Here is a 22850-nt window from a genome sequence, read left to right as displayed (position 1 = left end):
CAATGCTATTGACGGAGAATTCTCATCCTGGTTGGCCTTGTGAGTTTTCAACCAGCCCTGATTCGCTAATTCCCACCTGGGGTACCATTGGAAAGCCACACTCATTCTTTACAACCCTGTCCAATACTGTTCGAGATCGCCAAATTATTGACAGATGTAGAGGCTCGGACGTCGGGAGTGGTATTTGAAAAAATTGAAAGTCAGCCGTGTGCTTCGGTGCACACCTCGCATATTGGCATGTACCTCGAGAACCGCTGAGCGGACTTTGTTGCCTGGAAGGGCAATCGACAGGAAACAATTAGCGCTTTAATTATATCCACATATTGTATTAAAAAATATGCATACCCAAGCCGCTAGAGGTCGCCAAAGTTGCATGTCGCGCTGGTCGGCAAATCGTCCTTAAAACGACGGTGCCAGTTAAGAGGTTAGAACATTGGATTTTTAAAGTGAATGGAGCGCAATACCCCTGGAGTTGTTTACACAAAGAAGGCCAGCCGCTCGCGTGATGACCCCTGGAGTTGTGTACAGGAAGAAGGCCAGCTGCTGGTGTGATGACCCCTGACCCCTGCAGAGGGGACTGAGAGCACCTGGTCCTTTGTCTTGTGAGAAGCTCCTAACAACACGGTTCATTCTTTTCACAGATATTCCTTAAAGTGGCAGAGGACACCGGGGTGGACGTGGGAGAGTCAAGTGAGTGACATGCTGATGAGATACGATAAGATAAGATACGGTAAGATAAGATAAGATAAGATACGATAAGATACAGTAAGATAAGATAATATAATATACGATAAGACAAGGTAAGATAAGATAAGATAAGGCAAGGTAAGATAAGATACAACGATATAAGATACAGTAAGATAAGATAATATAAGATAAGACAAGGTTTTTATATTTAACACTGTTTAGGACTGTTTTTATTCTTATTTTACTAGCACCTAGGGTTAAATTTTTTTATTTCGTTGTAACAACTGTAACAATGACAATAAAGATCTATTCCTATTCCTATTCCTAAGATAAGATAAGATACAGTAAGACACAATACGGTAAGATAAGATAAGATACGATAATATAATATAAGACAAGGTAATATACGATAAGATACAGTAAGATAAGAGAAGAGAAGAGAAGAGAAGAGAAGAGAAGAGAAGAGAAGATAAGATAAGGTAAGATACGATAAGATAGTTCTTTATTGTCTGTTGATACATATTCTTCTTTTGTGTCGGAACACAGATAGGACAACCATGTTACAGCAGAGACAGACAAGACATCAGAGAGACAGCCATGTTACAGCAGAGACAGATATACAGACAAGACATCAGAGAGACAACCATGTTACAGCAGAGACAGACATACAGACACGACATCAGAGAGACCACCATGTTACAGCAGAGACAGACAAGACATCAGAGAGACATCCATGTTACAGCAGAGACAGACATACAGACAAGACATCAGAGAGACAACCATGTTACAGCAGAGACAGACATACAGACAAGACATCAGAGAGACATCCATGTTACAGCAGAGACAGACATACAGACAAGACATCAGAGAGACAACCATGTTACAGCAGATACAGACATACAGACAAGACATCAGAGAGACAACCATGTTACAGCAGAGACAGACATACAGACAAGACAACAGATAATGTGACACAGTACAATGATGATACAAGCCAGATGTACAATGATGATACAAGCCAGATGTACAATGATGGTACAAGCCAGATGTACAATGATGATACAAGCCAGATGTACAATGATGGTACAAGCCAGATGTACAATGATGATACAATCCAGATGTGCAATGATGATACAAGCCAGATGTACAATGATGGTACAAGCCAGATGTACAATGATGATACAATCCAGATGTGCAATGATGATACAAGCCAGATGTACAATGATGATACAAGCCAGATGTACAATGATGGTACAAGCCAGATGTACAATGATGATACAATCCAGATGTGCAATGATGATACAAGCCAGATGTACAATGATGATACAAGCCAGATGTACAATGATGATAGAAGCCAGATGTACAATGATGATAGAAGCCAGATGTACAATGATGATACAAGCCAGATGTGTCTGTGCCACATGTGATCCAGTTCAAGGTCAAGTTTATTTGCCATGTACATGCAAAGGTACAGTGTACAGTCAATGGCCCTTAAAACATATGCATAGTAAGAATAGAGCAAAGTTAACCTGAGAATAAAACAATAACAGCATATAATAAAAACAATATTTAATTTCAAACATTTATTTAAACTCGAAAGGCAACTGAGGTTTCCCTCATTCACAGTCACGTCGAGTCTACATAGAGAAATAATAAGCATTAAAAATTATATAAAATCACACGGCATATAAAATAATAACAGAGACAACAAGACGAGGACAAAAGCATGGATAACAAATCAATTAAAACATGTACAACTTGACTGACAAAGGAGATCAAGGTTTTAAACTCTGCAACAGAGGGGAGAATCTCAAGCTTTAAGGACTGTTGGAGTTCATTCCATGAGATAGAGGGGCATCATAGCAAAATGCAGATTTACCCTGTTCAGAGCAAACTCAGGGGACCTTAACACATTCGGCGCCAGGCCCAAGATAAATCGGGTTAACTCGCCATCGCTTGAGCGCCAAACCCGAGAAAAAAGTCGAGTTTTCATCGTTATTTCTTTTATTCGCTATATTCATTCATAATTCATCCATCCAGCCTGATGTTATCATTGGGAATGGCTTTGAGATAGCAAACGGCCAATAAAGCCGCCTAACGCCTTGCGGCCGGTATTGCACATCATTGGAAAGCCTCTGGCTTGGGCTGTATGCTGATCAGAGTATGCTCCTGGAAAACACATGGATTGGGGACACTCGAGTTCACTCGGTTCATGTGTTTTGGTGGATAACGTTGGACACACGACCACGATCAATATTTGGAATGGCGATCAGATAATTGGATTATTCTTTTTGCAGTACATCATAGACGAGGTAAGGACTAAATGTTATCAATCTTGCGTTGATCCGATTTTTCCCCGCGATCGCAGCGTGTGTCTGTAATATACTGTGTAATGTATGCCGTTGGTGTTGCTCGAAGCATAGAACCCCCCCCCCCCCCCCCCACCCTTCCGTGCCTGCATGATGAAACATAATACTGATAATCTAGCGTTGATTTCAGAATGATTCTTGATCCAGGCGAGAAATGGCACGATTTATAAGGAAATGCAGTAAATCGCTGTTTGCTGGAGTTTCCTGTGATTACACAGGATCACTCTAAAACTATACTCATATTCACCACGGTATAAAACGGAAATGTATGGATGAAAAAAGTATCTGTTTTTTGCATGTTGACCGGAAGAAACTCACTGACAATCGACGTTGTTATTAGATCCATAGCTATGATATTTAATATAGGTTTAGCACTGCAAACACCGGAACTTATCCGCATTGAACAGAGCGCTGGCACACAACGGCCCAACGCCCATAGCGACCTCTGGCGCTGGACCAGCCAGTCACTAGAACAGGTTCCATAGGTTCCAACATTCCATTCCACTAATGGTGTAGTATAAGGAGGTAGCTTACCAATAATGATGTAGTATAAGGAGGTAGCGTACCAATAATGATGTAGTATAAGGAGGTAGCTTACCAATAATGATGTAGTATAAGGAGGTAGCTTACCAATAATGATGTAGTATAAGGAGGTAGCTTACCAATAATGACATAGTATAAGGAGGTAGCTTACCAATACTGATGTAGTATAAGGAGGTAGATTACCAATACTGATATAGTATAAGGAGGTAGCTTACCAATAATGATGTAGTATACGGAGGTAGCTTACCAATAATGATATAGTATAAGGATGTAGCTTACCAATACTGATGTAGTATAAGGAGGTAGCTTACCAATAATGATGTAGTATAAAGAGGTAGCTTACCAATAATGATGTAGTATAAGGAGGTAGCTTACAAATTATCTTCAACAACCAGACTAGCTAGTTAGCTAGTCACAGTTTGTTGTAAGCTAATATGCTAACTGAAGCTCAAAATGTCCACCCTATCGTTGTCCCAAAATGTCCACCCTGTCGGCCGCTTAGACCCGACAGGGTGGACATACACATGACAGGGTGGACATATAGTTCATTTGTAATTTGTAGATGGATGTTAATTTATCATCCCTTTGATAATGGACTCAACCACACACACACACTAGGTCATATTAGTCTATATTATTGCTTATTCCTTGTTGGGTCAAGTTGTATATTAAGTGTAGCATCATTATGCATTAATAAAGCCTTAATAAACATGAAATAACTATTTTCTTCTTCCCTGTCTCTCTAACGCTCTAACTCTAATGTTATTAAGCATACTGTCATATACGGAAGTATATAAGATATACGTGGGTAGTTCTAAGGCCTGCGCATTGATCTGGAGTTATATTGTTACACTGAACGTGAATGAGTCAGTGGGTTACTGCATACGGAAGTTGTCAATAAATGAGCAGAGCTCGCACCAAGTCAAAGCCTCCAGACGATTAATCTATATGGTGTCAGAAGTAAAGTAGACAGAAATGGCAAAATGTCACCCGCCGGCGAGTTTTCCTTTCGACAAACCAGGAGAATGGCCCAATTGGAAGCAACGTTTTGTGAGATTCAGAACGGCTACCAAGTTGGATAAGGAAGATGGTGCCGTGCAGGTTAGCAGTCTGATATATGTTATGGGAAGCGAGTCGGAGAATATATTCCATTTGTTTGTATTTGAAGAAGTAGCACATGGAGATGACTTTACAAGAGTGCTAGCAAAGTTCGATGACTACTTTGTACCGCGATGGAACGTCATACACGAACGGGCATGTTTCCATCAACGAGTGCAGAAAGCAGGAGAAAACGCAGAGACTTTTATTAGGGCTTTGTATGAACTGGCTGTGCATTGTGATTTTGGCGCGAGCAAGGATGAGAATATCCGTGACAGAATCGTCGTTGGAATCATTGACAAAGAAGTCTCCCGTAAGTTGCAGCTGACAAGGGACTTGACACTCGCGCTGACCATAGAGACGGTCAGGCAGTCTGAAGAGGTTGCTTCGCAGATCAGCATGCAAGGAGAGACAGCCGGAGGCCGGCCGATACACAAGGTCACTCGCAGCAAGCGCTACAAAGGCAATGGCCGCCAGGGTAAGCCACAAGGGGGCGACAGAGGACAATGTAGACAATGTGGGAGCGCGTGGCACAGTAGAGATGAGAACTGTCCAGCTAAAAAGTCCACATGTAATACCTGCGACAAAGTAGGGCACTGGAGCAAAGTGTGTAGGAATAGGAAAGCAGTACGTGAGGTCAGAGAACAAAAAAAAGTGCAGGAACAACAGCAGGACTCCGGGTCAGAAGATGGGTACTACATGGGGGAAGTGAGTAAAGCAGGTGGGTCACCAAAGAAGTGGGCCGTCAAGGTGTTGATGGGTTCCACACCGGTCAAGTTCAAAATCGACACTGGGGCGGATATGAGCATCTTTCGTGAGGAGACCTACCACTCACTCATGCCAAACAGACCGCTGGAGCCTGCGAAAATACCACTGAACAGCCCAGGTGGCGAGCTGCAGTGCATAGGACAGATCCAGAGCACTGTGACCTACAAGGGTAAGACACACCCACTCACAACTTATGTCATCCGGGGGCCTACAGTAAACAACCTACTCAGCAGGCCAATGTCAGTGAAAATGAATTTAGTGAGAAGAGTGGAGGAAACGGTGAGCAGCAGCGGGAAAAATTTATATTTGCAGGCAGGCATTGTACATTACAAACTGAACCAGTAAGAATACTGCTGAAAGATGGCGCCCAGCCGTACACTGTATACACAGCGCAACGTGTACCTCTCCCTATGCTGCAGAAGGTCAAGGAGGAGCTCCAGAGGATGGAGGGGAACGACATCATCGAGAGGGTGACACAGCCTACCGATTGGTGTGCACCCATGGTGCCGGTCCTGAAGAGCACAGGCAAAGCCAGCATCTGTGTGGATCTCAAGAGGCTGAACGAGGCTGTTAAAAGAGAACAGTACACCCTGCCCACTACCGACGAGATCACAGCAAAGCTAAGCGGGGCCACAGTCTTCACGTCACTCGATGCCGCCAGTGGATTCTTCCAAATCCCGTTGCACCCAGACAGCTGTAAACTCACCACCTTCATCACGCCGTTTGGCAGGTTCAACTTCAAGCGACTGCCATTCGGAATCACAAGCGTGCCTTAAATCGTCCAGAGGAAGATGATTAGAGACTCTGGACGGGTTAGAGGGCGTCGAGATCTTTATGGAAGACATTCTCGTCTATGGGGCCACAGAACAAGAGCATACAGTCGCCTGGAGGTGATGCAGCGCATAGAGACGGCTGAAGCTGAATCGAGAAAAGTGCTCCATCAAGCAAAGTCAGCTACGGTTTCTTGGGCACATCATCGACCAGTCCGGGATCCGGCCTCACCCAGCGAAAGTGGAGGCTATCCTGCAGCTGGCGCCGCCAACAGATGTGCAGGAGCTGAGAAGGGTGCTGGGAATGGTGAATTATCTCAGCAAGTACGTCCCAGACCTCTCAACAGGACAGCCACTGTATGAGCTCCTGAAGCACAAGAATGCATGGGCATGGAATCATGCCCAGCAAACAGCTTTTCAGAGGATCAAAGAGCTGTTGACCACAGCACCAGTACTCGCCTTCTACGACATGAGCAAGCCCACCGCCGTGTCTGCCGACGCAAGCAGTTACGGGTTAGGGGGCGTGCTACTTCAACTTCATGGCGAGCAGTGGAAACCTGTGGCGTACTGCTCACCGAAGCAGAAACGCGCTACGCCCAGATTGAAAAAGGTCTGGCGGGTGTGTGGGCGTGCAAAAGGTTCGACCGGTACCTCAGTAGCCTGGGCCAGTTCAAGCTAATAACTGACCACAAGCCCCTTGTACCTCTCATTAACACTCGCAGCCTGGACAATGTGCCTCTCCGATGCCAGCGACTCCTCATGAGACTCATGAGGTTCAATGCGGTGGCAGAGTATGCTCCTGGAAAGACTCTGGTCGTCGCAGATACTCTGTCACGCAGCCCAATGGCCAACATAGGTGCAGACTTGGACACACAGCGTGAGGTGGCATGCTATTTGGCTAGTGTAATGGAGGGGATCCCAGCGTCCGCAAGCAAGATGGACGAGATCAGAGCGGCCACAGCAGCTGACGCCGAACTGCTGTCAGTCGCCAGACTCATCAAAAAGGGATGGCCTGAACACCTAGCCGAGGTGCCTATCGAGGTGAGACCGTATGTCCCAGTGAAATCAGAGCTGTCAGAGCTAAATGGACTTGTCCTAAGAGGGACATTGGTCATGCCGAGACCGATGAGAGGAGAGATCCTTCAGAGAGTGGTATATTCTATGGTATATTCTATGGTATGTTCTATGGTATGTGGTATGTTCTATGGTGTGTGGTATGTTCTATGGTATGTGGTATGTTCTATGGTATGTGGTATATTCTATGGTATGGTATGTTCTATGGTATGTGGTATATTCTATGGTATGTCGTATATTCTATGGTATGTGGTATGTTCTATGGTATAGTTTCAAGTTTCAAGTTTCTTTAATAGTTGTCATACAGAAGTACAGAATACTTTTGTACAAAATGCTTCTTACTGTTGCGCTCCAGAGACTGTGCATGACAAGATAAGTATGAAATAAAAACATAGTAAAAATTAGAAGAAAAAAAAAAGAGGTCACAGTGTTCAGTTTAGACATATGTACAATGTTCGTAGACGTGGTTACCATACAATATACAATACTGTGCAGTGTACTAATATACAATACTATATAGTGCAAGGCATAAATGGACGAGGTGCAGTTTAGGTACAATTCACAGTAGGTGTACGAGTTGTAGTTGTGGTATATTCTATGGTATGTGGTATATTCTATGGTATGTGGTATGTTCTATGGTATGTGGTATGTTCTATGGTGTGTGGTATATTATATGGTATGTGGTATGTTCTATGGTATGTGGTATATTCTGTGGTATGTTCTATGGTATGTTCTATGGTGTGTAGTATGTTCTATGGTATGTGATATGTTCTATGGTATGTTCTATGGTGTGTGGTATGTTCTATGGTATGTGATATGTTCTATGGTATGTTCTATGGTGTGTGATATGTTCTATGGTATGTTCTATGGTGTGTGGTATGTTCTATGGTATGTGATATGTTCTATGGTATGTTATATGGTGTGTGGTATGTTCTATGCTATGGTATGTGCTATGTTCTATGGTATGTGGTATGTTCTATGGTGTGTGGTATGTTCTATAGTATGTGATATGTTCTATGGTATGTTCTCTGGTGTGTGGTATGTTCTATGGTAAATTATCTATTTCAAATAGATTGAGAATGTACCCATTTTCAAAGTTGAATAAATGTTTCATTTTCAAATGTTGTGATGCTTTGTGTGTTCTGCTTTATGTGTCCACCCCGTCATGTGCTGGTCCACCCTGTCATCTTGATAGTTTTTAATAATAATTCAATCATACTGTGAGATATCTGTTTAATAATAAAGTAAGTGTTCAATAGCTGGGGGGCAATAATATGCAAATAAAAAACTGCATCCAAATATCACAGTTTTCTCCTAATTATAAAATATATATGTGCGAATTGTATGTGTTTCTTTTAAAAACAGGTGGTTTACATAAAATCTTTTATTTATTTATAATTTAAAGCAAACAAATAACCATGTTCAGGAAAGGGACATCATACCTTTCTGAAAAAGTTATTTTCATCTTAATATTGCAATGAAAACATATTTAACAGTAATGTATTATGTCCATGACAGGGTGGACATATCTTATGGTTTATTCTTTGAATATATGCTCATAATTATCTGAAAATATGTGTGGGAGCTCAGCTTATATATATTTCTACAACTTCAGTATCTACTATTTATGATAAGACATAAATGGAATGGGAAATTAAGATTAAAATGTCTGAGTATTGTGAGGGTTGAAAGGCACTCTATGGTGATATTGACATGTAGTACAAGGAGGCAGCTTACCAATAATGATGTAGTATAAGGATGTAGCTTACCAATAAGGGCCTTAACAATGAACAAATACCAGTGTTTGTTGTGCCTCTACATCAGCGAGGACCAACCAACCGTCTCATAAAGTACACAGTGATGAGTGTCGTATCTGTCATTAGTGATGAATCTGAGGGCAGAGTAAGATACACAGGAATTAAGGGTTGAGGCTGCAGCATGCCTATAAATGACATTCCCATAGTGAAATGAAACTGCTTCGACAACTCTCTTCCTACTGATCAAAGGAAGACAATTTCCTGCCGCAACTTGGAGGCATATAATTGTCACAAAACAATAGCAGCATATAAATAAAAACAATAACAACATACAATAAAAGCATCAATAAATAAATGATCCACATCTTCTACATTCATTTAAATCTACACACACACATACACACACACTCATACACACACACTCATACACACACACTCATACACACACACTCATACACACACACTCATACACACACACGCACACACACACACACACACACACACACACACACACACACACACACACACACACACACACACACACACACACACACACACACACACACACACACACACACACACACACACACACACACACACATACGTGATAAGGTTGTACTATCCAACCTACTGACAAGTCAATGAGAATTAATGTTCTATTGTCAGCGAGTAAATTATCATTTCTGTTTAACATGTTGGAATTGACTGCATTTAAAGTGAATTGATCCTGACCCTGACACCCACACACGCCAGTATTGATTTCCAATTATCCAATATTGTATCCGTTTCCAAACGACTCCTCACACTACAAAGATAAATAAATAAATCCATTCATACATACACATACATAAATTAATGAATGCATAAATAAATAAATACATACAAATCTCCATTTTAACAAGTAATGTAACCTTGAATTGAATATCCTGTTTCTCTGGAGACAAGTGGGAACAACTGATAATGGGGGGAGAAGATTTTAATTCAAAACAATTTAACTTGACAAATGTGACAATATCTCGAGACAAGTGGAGCGATGTGCCTTATTTCAAGGTCAAGTTCAAGTTCAACTTATTTATTTCTCAAATACACAACAATACAGGGGCATTGCAGGTGATGATATGTTTGTGTTTCAAGCTCAGTCTCAACAGTGCACAATTAAGAAACAACAATGAATACAAGCATGGTAACAATAAGTAGTAGTGGTAAGATAAAATAGTACAGAAAGTGTCTTGCATGTGTTTGTGTCCAATAACAATAAGTAGTAGTAGTACGATACAATTAAATATAAAATGCTTTGGTTTATTTATTTGTTGAATTGTATTCATTTATATGAAGCAGGATTTTCAAGAAAAGCAAGAGAAAAATAAATTCAATTTCAGTTTAATCAATTCAGTATCATACATGTATCAATTATCAAATCATCAGTTCCAAATGTTTCCTTGCATTCCGAGCGGATACTCCTGGGATCCCGAGCTAATGCTCCTGGGAGCCCGAGCTGATACTCCTGGGATCCTGCGTTCCCGTGGAATAGCGAGGGCCCCTCAGAGGCCAGGTTTGCTGCTCTTATTGTTATTTATAACCCTGAATTGGGTCAGGCCAAAAAGAAAAAAACTAACAACTGGTATGACGTGTGTTATCCCCAACAGAGCGAGACGAGCCACTGGAGAGAGGCTGGAAGAGGAGCTCCAGAGAGTCCAGGCCGAGCAGCGTGGGCAACGTGCCCAGGGATCCAGAGCCACCTCCTGGGAGGAGCAGCGCGGGCAACGGACCCACGGATCCAGAGCCACCTCCTGGGAGAAGCGGCGAGTGTTTTCCAAATTAATATTTGTCATTTCTTCTCGTAGAATCTTTTTTTCTTTTGAGGTGAATGCATGAATGAGTTTATTCATTTCGAACATAAATTAAAAACCAATTAAATACATTTAAAAAAATTATATACAACAATAAAGTAATAAACGGATAAGAAAAACAAACAAGCAAAACAGTAATGTTCGAGTAGGATGATGTGTAAACATATGTATTCCTACCCCCTTCACACTCCTATCCTATGCAACTCAAATTAGCAAATTTTCATACAACCCAAATTTCCACACTATGAAAGGAAAATATTATGAAAAGAAAATATCAGTAATAATACTAATGATAATCCTGCCGAGCACAAGCCCCTGGATAGGGACCCCAGGGCTCAAGCGGTCAACACAACGCCTCCTCATCCATATACCTTTGAGATATAATCCATTTATATGTAGGTGCGTTCAAGGATTGTGAGGCGGGGCGTGGTAACGTTGCCTGGACAGATTCATTGGCGTTCTGTTCCCTTGAACCTCATTTTCTTTTGAAAAGGAGCTCTAAATGTCTGCAGATTCAGTCATTCAATTTGTTTCTTTGTGTTTTTTGCTTCGACACACAGAGGTGAAGGGAAGGTTCGCGGTTAAAGTTGAAGGTACGTATTCTTCCACTTTCCGTTTCTGTTGGTTCTGTAGATATTCTCAGTAGATGATCTTCACCTCTGTTTTCTCAGGAACCAATCAAATGTATCCTTTTGTTCCCCCCTGATCTTTTCCTCATATAGCGACCGTTTCATTAGATTTGGTTTGATTTGATATTTAACGTTCTGACCTGGGCGGCCATTTATGAAAAGACTAATAAAACAAGACCTGTGGCCTTTGAACCAGCGTTCAACACAGCAGGATTACTATTTCCTTCCATACTTTTGTCTGTCCGAGACCTAGGACGTATGAAATAAATTCACCTCCACACAACTTTTTTCAATCAGAATTCAAAACAAAGAATTCTGTTACTTCTGAGTGAAGGCAGTATATTTTTTTTAGAGTGATACAGAAAGTGACAGCGCATGCACACAGCAAGCTCGCTATGTTGTGATCTGTTGTGTGCAGTATGAGATTGTACGTTCATAGTGGTTTTGCGTGAGACGACAACATTTTAACGAGGACGTTTATCTCTGAGGTTGTAGAACACCGGGGGAAATGTCTAACACCCCCGCTTTTAGATTTGATTATTAGATTCGATTAGATTGTACTTTATTGTCATTATATTTGTATACAACAAGATTTGGGACTCAAACTTAACTCATTGGACGCCACGCATTAGCCTCATCCTGTAGTAGCTACCACCACCGCTGTAAACGGTGGGAGTCGCTCACCTTGTTTGCAGGGCTATAACTATTTAAATATTATAGCTATATGCAATACTATGGCCCATTTGACATCAAGTATCTATCGTTCAAGATGTGAAAAGGGATTTTGGTAGCACTTTATAATAACACCATGTTATAATACATTTATAAGGTATTTGTAGATAATGAACTAACCATGAACAAACCATTTATATACATTCATAAATGATAAATCATTCATAATTATATTTGTATAACATTTACAGATTCGTTCTACATTATTTATAACTCATTATCAACATTGTTTGTACTTGATTTGTTCATCATTAAATAATGCTGTTTAATGTGTAGTAACACATTTGTAGATGCTTTGAAAAATGGATATGAAAAAACTACTATACTGTATCTCCATTTATTTTTCATGTTCAACAAATGATTTGTTAAGACATTCATAAACCATCTATAAATCATTTGCAGATGCTATTGTGTGCCCTATTCTAAAGTGAAGCCTATTCATCATTAACAAATGTGTGCTCAGTATATTGCGGTATGTGATGATGACACGACACACAAGAGTAATAATAATTTGTATTTTCAGGCTGTATACAGTCTGAAAATACAAATAATGATTTGTGTCGTGTCATCATCACATACCGCAATATACTCACACATTACAGAGCAGCAGCAGAGCAGACTGTTCTTAGAGGGCTCAGGTCTTTTAATGTCTGCAGCAAACTGCTGCAGATGTTCTACCATGCAGTCTGTGGTGGCGGGTGCCCTCTTTTTGGCTGTGGTATGCTGGGGGGGGGGGGGGGGGGGGGCAACACCAACACAGACAAAATAAACAAACTGGTAAAAAAAGCAAGCTCTGTGGTGGGAGCGGACCTGGACAGTCTGGAGGTGGTGGCAGAGGGGAGGACGAGGAGGAAGCTGCATGCTATCCTTGAGAACCCCTGCCACCCCCTCTATGATGAGCTGACCGCAATGTGGTCCACGTTTAGCCACAGACTCATCCCCCCCCGACATACCACAAAACGCTTTGGGCAGTCCTTTGTGCCGGTGGCAATCAGGCTCCACAACCAAGCAGGGCCAGGACGGGCCTACTGCTGTGAACTGGAGGAGCTGGATTGTGGACTGTAACAAATTAATTTAATTATTTAACAACACATTCATGATTGGACTTTTCACCACTCTTTTTTAGCTCTTTTTAGTCCTATTTTTGCTATTTCTATCCCTGTGTACTTGTCCATCTTGTTTTAACACATATGTTATGTATAAACTGTTTTTTAATTGCTGTTTTTAAATTGCTGTTACGCTGCTTATGCTGTAAAGGACATCTTAATCTCCCCTCGGTGATAAATAAAGGTTTTCAATTCAATTAGGAAAGTTTTTTCATACAAACAACATTATTTAATGATGAACAAATCAAGTACAAACAATGTTGATAATGAGTTATAAATAATGTAGAACTAATCTGTAAATGTTATACAAATATAGTTATAAATTATTTAATAATCATTTATGAATGTATATAAATGGTTTGTTCATGATTAGGTCATTATCCACTAATGCGTTATAAATGTATTATAACAGGGTGTTATTATAAAGTGCTACCGGGATTTTTTTTCCCATCCATACATTCTCGTTTTATACCATGGTGAATATAAGTATGGTTTTAGAGTGGTCCAGGGTAATTCCTGAGAGGCTAGTAATAGCCTGCGACACATATTATACTTAATCCATTGGCATTTCGTCCCTATACACGCTACAATAGAAAATTCAAATGGATATGATTGGTATATTATGTTCCATCATGCATGCATGAAAGGGGGGGGGGGGGTCGTTTCTGATTAATTGATTGTCAATAACGGCATTTGTTTGTACAACAGCATACGCTGATCGGGGTGATGGCTATGAAAACAATGGACAACCAAGCTTAAATTGACGTTAAATTGCTCTTACCTGTGGCCGAAGAATATTCCAATTATTTGATTGCCATCTGCTAGATCGTATGTCCATTTGGCCCATGCCATAACCCCCAACAGCATAATGAATCTGGCGTCCCGAACACGATTCAATGCGATCGGGTATACCCCTCGGTCCACGTTACTCAAAAACTCCGCCCGGAGGAATTTCAATGATACACAGAGCCATACACAGAGTCAGACAGGAAGTGCGACATCGGCCGCATACCAACAGGCGGTGGTATTGGACTGTTCCGATCTCAGACACATTGCCACACAGTACCACAGCCTACCTGGATGATTTATGAATGAATAGAATAGAATAGAATAGAAATACTTTTATTATCCCGTGGGAAATTTGACACTGCAAATCGCTCAACATTTAAACATTTAGACAGAACAGGTCACGAATTAGAATAATAAAACAAATCAAATCAAGTTGCCTAGGATAAGAGTAGACTAAAATAGAATAAAAATGGAATAAAATATACAGTAAATAAATACAGTAAAAATATACTGAGAGGCATCATAGCAGCATGGGGGAAGGGGGGGGGGGTACAGGTAGTAAAAACAACACAAGCAGTGTAAACAAATAGGTCAATATAATTTACTATCTAACTAACTGAAATATATATTCACAGTATTCACAGTGTCACATAAGGTGCTGTATGCATCAGGTAGTAATAACTTTATTTGTATAGCACTTTTCATACAGAGGTTGCAGTTCAAAGTGCTTAAGGTAGTGTTATAATTTACTATCTAACTAACTGAAATATACATTATTCACAGTATCACAGTATCCACATAAGGTGCAGTATGCCTAAGGTAGTGTTATTGTCCTCATTGGGTTCCTATTAGTCCTAGGTCAATGTCTGGCAGCAGTCTCGGTCCTCGCTCCACAATGGTGGAACAAACTTCCCACCACAGTTAGAACAGCCAAAACTTTCCCACCAATCGTTCGCCGTCAACTAAAAACACACTTATTCAATCAATATCTGAAATAAAAAACATCTTACTGTCTTATACTATCATGCACTCTTCCTACTAAACTAATAACATGTCTCTACTACTATGCACTCAACACTGCAGCACCCAAGTTTCAGCACTGTTTGATGAACTCAGCTGTAAGATTTGTATCCTTCCTGCTGACTTGTCGTACAGAAGTTGTAAATCTCTTTGGATAAAAGTGTCAGCTAAATGACAAAATGTAAATGTAGATTTGTTTCGATTAGATTCAAATGTATTGTCATCATACAGCACAAGTACAGAATAGTCAACACGTCAATGATGACTAATGGGGATCATAATAAACATAAACATAAACATACAGTACAACGAAAAGAGGTTTGGCATACAACCAGAGTGCAAATGTAACAGTAAAGTATAATAGTAATATATAATGTACAGGGTATAAACTATATACTGTGGCAATTCCAGGTGTAGGGGTGGCAGAATAAACAACACACAGACAGGTTGCAGTTCCCAAAATCATGCTCTTTATTTTCTATTCAAATAATAATGGTTTGCTGGCGGTAATCTGTCGGCCGGGCGGCGTCTCCGCTCTGTGGCCTTTTGCCTTGCGCTGCTACGGGGGCCTGAGAGGAGGCTCCTCGGCTCCATTAAGTCCCCCCTCCCCAACAGGCGCACCGCGCCGTGATTCGCTAATCACCTAATCACTCTGATGGGTCTCTAGTGACAGGTGCGTCCGGAAGCGGACGCCCAAACATGGGCAGCGCCCAGCCATTGGGTCCCCACATAGCGCCCATCAATCACCAAGCCCAGGGGTGGCTTGGGGTTGCCACAGTACCCCCCCTCCAGCTCCGACCGTCGGGGAAGAGCGTCCGACGCCCAACAGGCATCCTTCCTGGAGAGGGCGTCTGCGTTGCCATGCGCCACCCCTGACCTGTGAATGACAGAAAAGTTAAACGATTGCAACTCCAGAAACCATCGAGTCACCCTGGCATTGGTCCCCTTTGTCTTGGCCATCCAGACGAGGGGGGCGTGATCCGTCACCAGCGTGAAGCGCCTCCCCAGCAGATAATAACGGAGCGTCTCCAGTGCCCACTTAATTGCCAGACCTTCGCGCTCCACCGCAGAATAGTTGCGCTTGTGTGGCAGCAGCTTCCTGCTCACATATAAGATTGGATGTTCCTCACCCTCCAGTTGCTGGGAGAGGACCGCTCCCAGTCCCACCTCTGAAGCATCTGTCTGTACCGTCATCTCCTTGTCGAAGTTCGGGGAGATCAGCACCGGTCCCGAACAGAGGGCAGTCTTGAGGTCCTCGAACGCCGCCTCCGCCTCCGGTGTCCACTTCACCGTGAACGGCCGCCGCGCCTGGGTCAGATCTGTGAGGGGAGCAGCGCGAGCAGCGAAGTTAGGGATAAACCTCCTATAATAGCTCGCTAGCCCATTAAATGTCCTGACCTGCTTCTTGGTTAAAGGGCGAGGACACTCCCTTATCGCATCAATTTTCCTCTTCTGCGGTTTTACATTGCCCCGGCCTATTGTGAACCCCAGGTACTCTGCCTCTTCTAGTCCCAGCCTGCATTTCTTTGGGTTGGCGGTGAGACCCGCCTCCCGGAGGGCACCCAACACCGCTCTCAACTTTTGGAGGTGGGTGTCCCAATCTGATGAGTGAATGATAATGTCATCGAGATATGCGGCTGCATACTCCCGATGGGGCCGTAGTACTCTGTCCATCAGCCTCTGAAAGGTAGATGGCGCCCCATGCAGACCAAACGGGAGAACTTTATAATGAAACAGCCCGTCTGGGGTGGAGAACGCCGTCTTCTCCCTCGAGGCGGGGGCCAGAGGGACTTGCCAATAACCCTTCGTTAGATCTAGTGTCGTGATAAACCTGGCCAGGCCCAGTCTATCAATGAGCTCATCCACTCTAGGCATGGGATAGGCGTCAAACTTTGAAATGTCATTAAGCTTCCTGAAATCATTGCAGAACCTGGTTGTTGAGTCGGGTTTCGGCACTAAAACAATAGGACTGGACCACCCGCTATGAGACTCCTCAATCACTCCCATCTCCAGCATGACCCGCACTTCTCTTCTTACGGCCTCTCTTTTTGCCTCTGGGATACGATAGGGCTTCAGCTTTACCTTGTCTCCCGGGCTGGTAATGATGTGGTGCTGGGCCAATGTGGTGCGGCCCGGCGTGGCCGAAAACACGTCCCGGTTCTGTTGGACCAGCTCCCGAAGCTCCTGCCGTTGGGTCGGGGACAACTGTTCCCCGATGGGAACATCGGCCGCCTCTGCCACCTGCTGCGCAAAAGGGGGGAGAGGGGGGGGCGAGAGCAACACATCCCGGGCATGCCATTTCTTCAACAGGTTAACATGGTATAACTGTCGATGCTTCCTACGGTCGGGCTGGTGGACCTTGTAGTTGACGGGACCCACTTTCTCGATTATGTCGTAGGGTCCCTGCCATTTGGCTAGGAATTTGCACTCTGCTGTCGGAACCAGTACTAGGACCCGGTCCCCCACATTAAACTACCGTGGCTGTGCGCCCCGGTCATAAATGCGCTTCTGTGCGTCTTGGGCCTGTTGCATATGTTCTCTCACCACTGGCCAGAGCGCCTTCATCCTGTCTCTCATTACCTGCACATGCTCTATGAGAGACCGGTGGGGCGACGGCTGTTCCTCCCAAATATCCTTTGCGATGTCCAGGAGACCCCGCGGCTTGCGGGCGTAGAGCAGCTCAAATGGCGAGAAGCCAGTGGAAGCCTGTGGGACCTCACGCACAGAGAACATCAGAAAGGGCAACAACTGATCCCAATTCTTCCCATCCTTCTCCATCACCTTTCTTAGCATGCTTTTCAGTGTTTTGTTGAAGCGCTCGCACAGCCCATCCGTCTGTGGATGGTATATGGAGGTTCGCAGCTGTTCCACTTTCATTAGTTTGCACATTTCTTTCATGACCCGCGACATAAAGCACGAGCCCTGATCAGTGAGAATAGAGTCTGCAATTCCCACCCGACTAAACAAATGAAAGAGCTCCCGTGCCACAATTTTGGCCGTCACCGTGCGTAACGGGATGGCTTCGGGGTAACGGGTTGCATAATCTATGATTACCAGTATATACTGGTGGCCTCGCGACGATTTGACTAGAGGGCCCACCACGTCGAGGGCAATTCTTGAGAATGGGGTATCAATGATGGGCAGCGGGATAAGAGGATTTTTATATTGTACCTTTGGTGCTGCGCGTTGACACTCTGGGCAGCTCCTGCAGTAGTCCTCTACCGCTCTCTTCATGCCCGGCCAATGGAAACGCGCCTTTATGCGCTCCATGGTTTTGTCCACGCCCAGGTGCGCTCCGAGGATATGTGAATGCGCTAGCTGGAGTACAGTGGGAATAAAGAATTTCGGCACCAGCAATAGATCTCTAACCTCATCATTCTTTTTTACGACTTGGTACAGCAATTGTCTTTTTATTGCAAAGTGAGGATATGACAGGTTACTCACCCCCTCCACTGGATTTCCATCTATGGTTTTGATATTCGCCCGGGCCTGCGTTAGGTTTGGGTCTTCCAGCTGGGCCGTTCCGAACTGACCCGCCAGGTCCCTCCCCACCTTGTCCGCCTGGGGGAACTCCGCAAATGGGTCCTCGTCACTGCTATCCGTCTCGGGGCCCGCTTGGGGCGCCGGCGCGTCGTCACCCACACCTGATGCCGTCTCCGTCTCACTCCCCGGTATATTCAGGGGTTCCGGCGCGTCGTCACCCACATCTGATGCCGTCTCAGTCTCACTCCCCGTTACGTTCAGAGCACACACCTTCGGCTGACGTAACCCTTTCCTCTTCCTCGGTTTACCCGTAGAGGGTGGGGTGCACGGGGAGATGACGGCTGAGCACAGCTGGCGATACAGGGGGCAGTCTCGACCAATCAGCAGCGCTACCGGTAGGTTGGGTATCACGCCGGCTGTCATCGAGCAGACCCCCTTGGTGGTTGTCAGGGTGATCTGCGCTGTAGGATACAACTTTGTGTCCCCGTGCACACAGGACACTGACACTTGCGGAGCCTCTGCGTCGCAGTGTGCCAAATGGGGCTGAACCAGCGTTATGACACTACCCGAGTCCAGGAGCGCTACGGCATCTTCGTCGTTGACGCGCACGGGTAAAAGTGTCGCTGATGTTTCCTTATGGGCCCAACAGGCTGCGCCATAATTGCACGTCTTTCCGCGGGGTCTGAAGCTGCCGCCGATGGCATGGACACATCCCGGCCTGGGCAGTTCCACGAGAGATGCCCGGGCTCGCCGCAGTCATAGCAGCGTCTTTGGTCCTGGTCGAACAGCGGTCTTCTTCAGGGTAGTTCGGGATCACCTGCGTTCCCTACCCGGCCCCTTGGGCTGGGCTCGTCGGGACCCCTCCTTGTTCTCGGCCGCTCTGGCTTTTCCCCTCGCCCCCCTTTGAGTAATTCCCGAGTTACCTGGTGGGCCTCCACAATATTCACTAGCTGCTCCACGGAGCGGGGGTCCGCTTGACTCACCTGCTTCTTCGTGTCATAAGGGAGGGCTCTGACAAAGCGGTCCATAACAATCCGTTCCAAGACCGTGGGCCCTCCGGGGTCGGTCATTAGCCAGGCTCGGCTTATGCGGACTAGGTCGTGCATCTGGGAGCGCGGGGAGGCCTGTGCGTCATACACCCAGTCATGGAACCGCTGCGCACGGGACTGCAGACTATGGCCGTAACGGGACAAAATCTCCTGCTTTAGCCGAGTGTAGTTCTCGGCTTGCTCCGGTGGCAGGTCCTGGTAGGCCTTTTGCGCATTACCCGACAGGAAGGGGGCCAGCAGTCCCCCCCAGTCGTCCTCTGGCCAGCCCTCCCGGCCGGCGGTGCGCTCAAACGCTAGGAGATAGGCTTCTATATCCTCCTGCTCCGTCAGCTTGGGGATGAAGCGCCCAGGGTTAGGCTGCGTCCCTGCAGCCCCTTCGTCCCGCCGGTGAGAGGCCATCCGCTGGAGCTCCGCGTGAATCATCCCCGTCTGTTTCCTCTGTTCTTGCAGGGCCTCTTCGTGCCGGGTCTGTTGTTCCAGGCTCGCCTGTACGAGCTGCTGCACCAGCGCGTCCATGCTTCTTTTCGTTATTAAATATATATATATATATATTTTTTTTTTATTTCTTTTATTCTACTTCGATAAAGTCTATTGTTGTTTATTCCGCACCCCTGATTGCCAGTAGACTATGCCCGCATTCTCCACCACTGTGGCAATTCCAGGTGTAGGGGTGGCAGAATAAACAACACACAGACAGGTTGCAGTTCCCAAAATCATGCTCTTTATTTTCTATTCAAATAATAATGGTTTGCTGGCGGTAATCTGTCGGCCGGGCGGCGTCTCCGCTCTGTGGCCTTTTGCCTTGCGCTGCTACGGGGGCTTGAGAGGAGGCTCCTCGGCTCCATTAAGTCCCCCCTCCCCAACAGGCGCACCGCGCCGTGATTCGCTAATCACCTAATCACTCTGATTGGGTCGCCACATAGCGCCCATCAATCACCAAGCCCAGGGGTGGCTTGGGGTTGCCACAATACATTAGTACTACTGAGTAATAGTGCTAATCAGATGTACCGCAAACAATTCCCACCAACCATCGTTGTGTGGCATTAAAGTATCTTGTATCTTGTATCTTGTTGTACGTACAGAGTTGTAATATTAATATGTACAGTGATACAGGTATAAATACACTATGGTAGTAAGTCATACTGGCCAGCAGTGTGACTAGTACGATTAGGTAAGGGATATGTACAGATATAGATATAGTATCTACAGATATGTAACAAGGATTATATGCAGCTATGTACAGACAGATGTGGATAGATATATGGTAAGAAGAACCCCAACACCAGAGGGAGTTCCACAAATCATGTTCAACCCAGATTTGGCTCAAACAAGGGACTAAACACGTTTCGCAATTATGCCACATCAATGTGGAACGCCCTACCCACAGCCGTAAAGGAATGTGAATCACTACCCACTTTCAAAAGCGCTCTCAAAGAGCACCTACGGGAGGCTGCAATTCAAAAACTGGCACCGGTAAATGTCCAATCCCCCCCCACCCAACCCCCTCCAATGTACAGTTTATTTCCCCTCAAATGTATATACAGTACTCTCTTTTAGAAACTCTCTTAAACAGTACTGTATATTTGTATATCTTGTATGTCATAAATGTCTGGATGTAACAGCACTGTATATCTGTATGTCGTGTATGTCATAAATGGTATGATGAATTGAAAATGGGGACCCCTGATGTAAACAAGACGAAAGTCTCTCTGGTCTGCATCCCTTTAACAATTGTGTGTATTGAGCCGTACTGTATTGTACCCATTCTGCAATCTGTTAATAAAGTTATCAATCAATCAATCCTCCGGTTCTGTCCACGCTAGATTCAAAGAGGGTGTCCAGCGTGAACGGACGGGGCTCCGCGGTGATCACCGGCTGGCCGCTCATCAGGAGGCAGTTCCTGGCGCTCTTCATCAAGCGCTTCCACCACGCCCGCCGGAGCCGCAAGGGACTCATCGCCCAGGTAACGGCCTCGTCGCCCAGGCAACGGCCTCTGAGGCGAGCGGCTCGCTCTGTTATAAAGTACAGACGGATCCCGGATGGGGATTCATGTGGGGTCGTGTAGCTCCAAACGCACCTAGCTTCCCTAGAACTCTACGGGTTTCCCGCCATACATTTCAGTTGATGACAAAACAAATATGACAGATTAAACTGATTTTCAAAAGCCACAATGAAAACAATCGTCCATCTACATCTACATCTCCATCTACACCTAGACCTGTACATTACAGTAGATTAGATTCTAATGTATTGCCATCATGCAGCACAAGTACAGTACAACGGAAATCAGCTTTTCATCCTACCAGAGTGCAAATGTAACAGTAAAGTGCAATAGTAATATAAAATATATACATAGCTACTACTGAATAATAGTGCTAATCAGAGTTAATTAATAAATGTTTAATGAATAATTAATATGTGCAGTGATATAAATACACTATGGTAGTAAGTAAGTCATATCAGTGTAACTAGTAAGAGTAGGTAAGGGATATATATATATATAGTATCTACGGATATGTAAAAAGGATTACATGCAGGTACTGTATGTACAGACAGATGTGGATATATAATAAATATATATATATATATATATATATATATATATATATATATATATATATATATATATATATATATATATATATATATATATATATATATATATATATATATATATATATATATATATATTAGTGCTGTCAATCGATTAAAATATTTAATCTGATTAATCGCATGCTTGTTCATAGATAACTTGCGATTAATCGCAAATTAATCGAATTTTTTTGTTATCTACCTTAAACAGATCTTTTTCAAGTTCCAAGTTTTAATACTCTTATCAACATGAGTCAACACATGCTTGCTTTATGCAGCCATTTAACACAAAAGGATGACCCTCATGCATTGCAAATTACCATAAAATTCAAAACAGAGTGATGCACAAAATAACTTAAAAGAAAATAATAATTTAAAACAATGAATAAAGTGTGCATGAAATAATAGGGGAAAGAAAACGTTAGGAACTTGTTACATTCACCCACACAAGGGCTAAGGACTTACACCCTCGCCCCCCTCTCTCTCTCTATCTCACACACACACACACACACACGCGCGCGCGCACGCACGCAC

Source organism: Notolepis coatsorum (assembly GCF_963971535.1).
Source record: "Notolepis coatsorum genome assembly, chromosome: 4".
NCBI classification, from domain to species: domain Eukaryota; kingdom Metazoa; phylum Chordata; class Actinopteri; order Aulopiformes; family Paralepididae; genus Notolepis; species Notolepis coatsorum.
Note: the sequence above shows the minus strand (reverse complement) of the source record.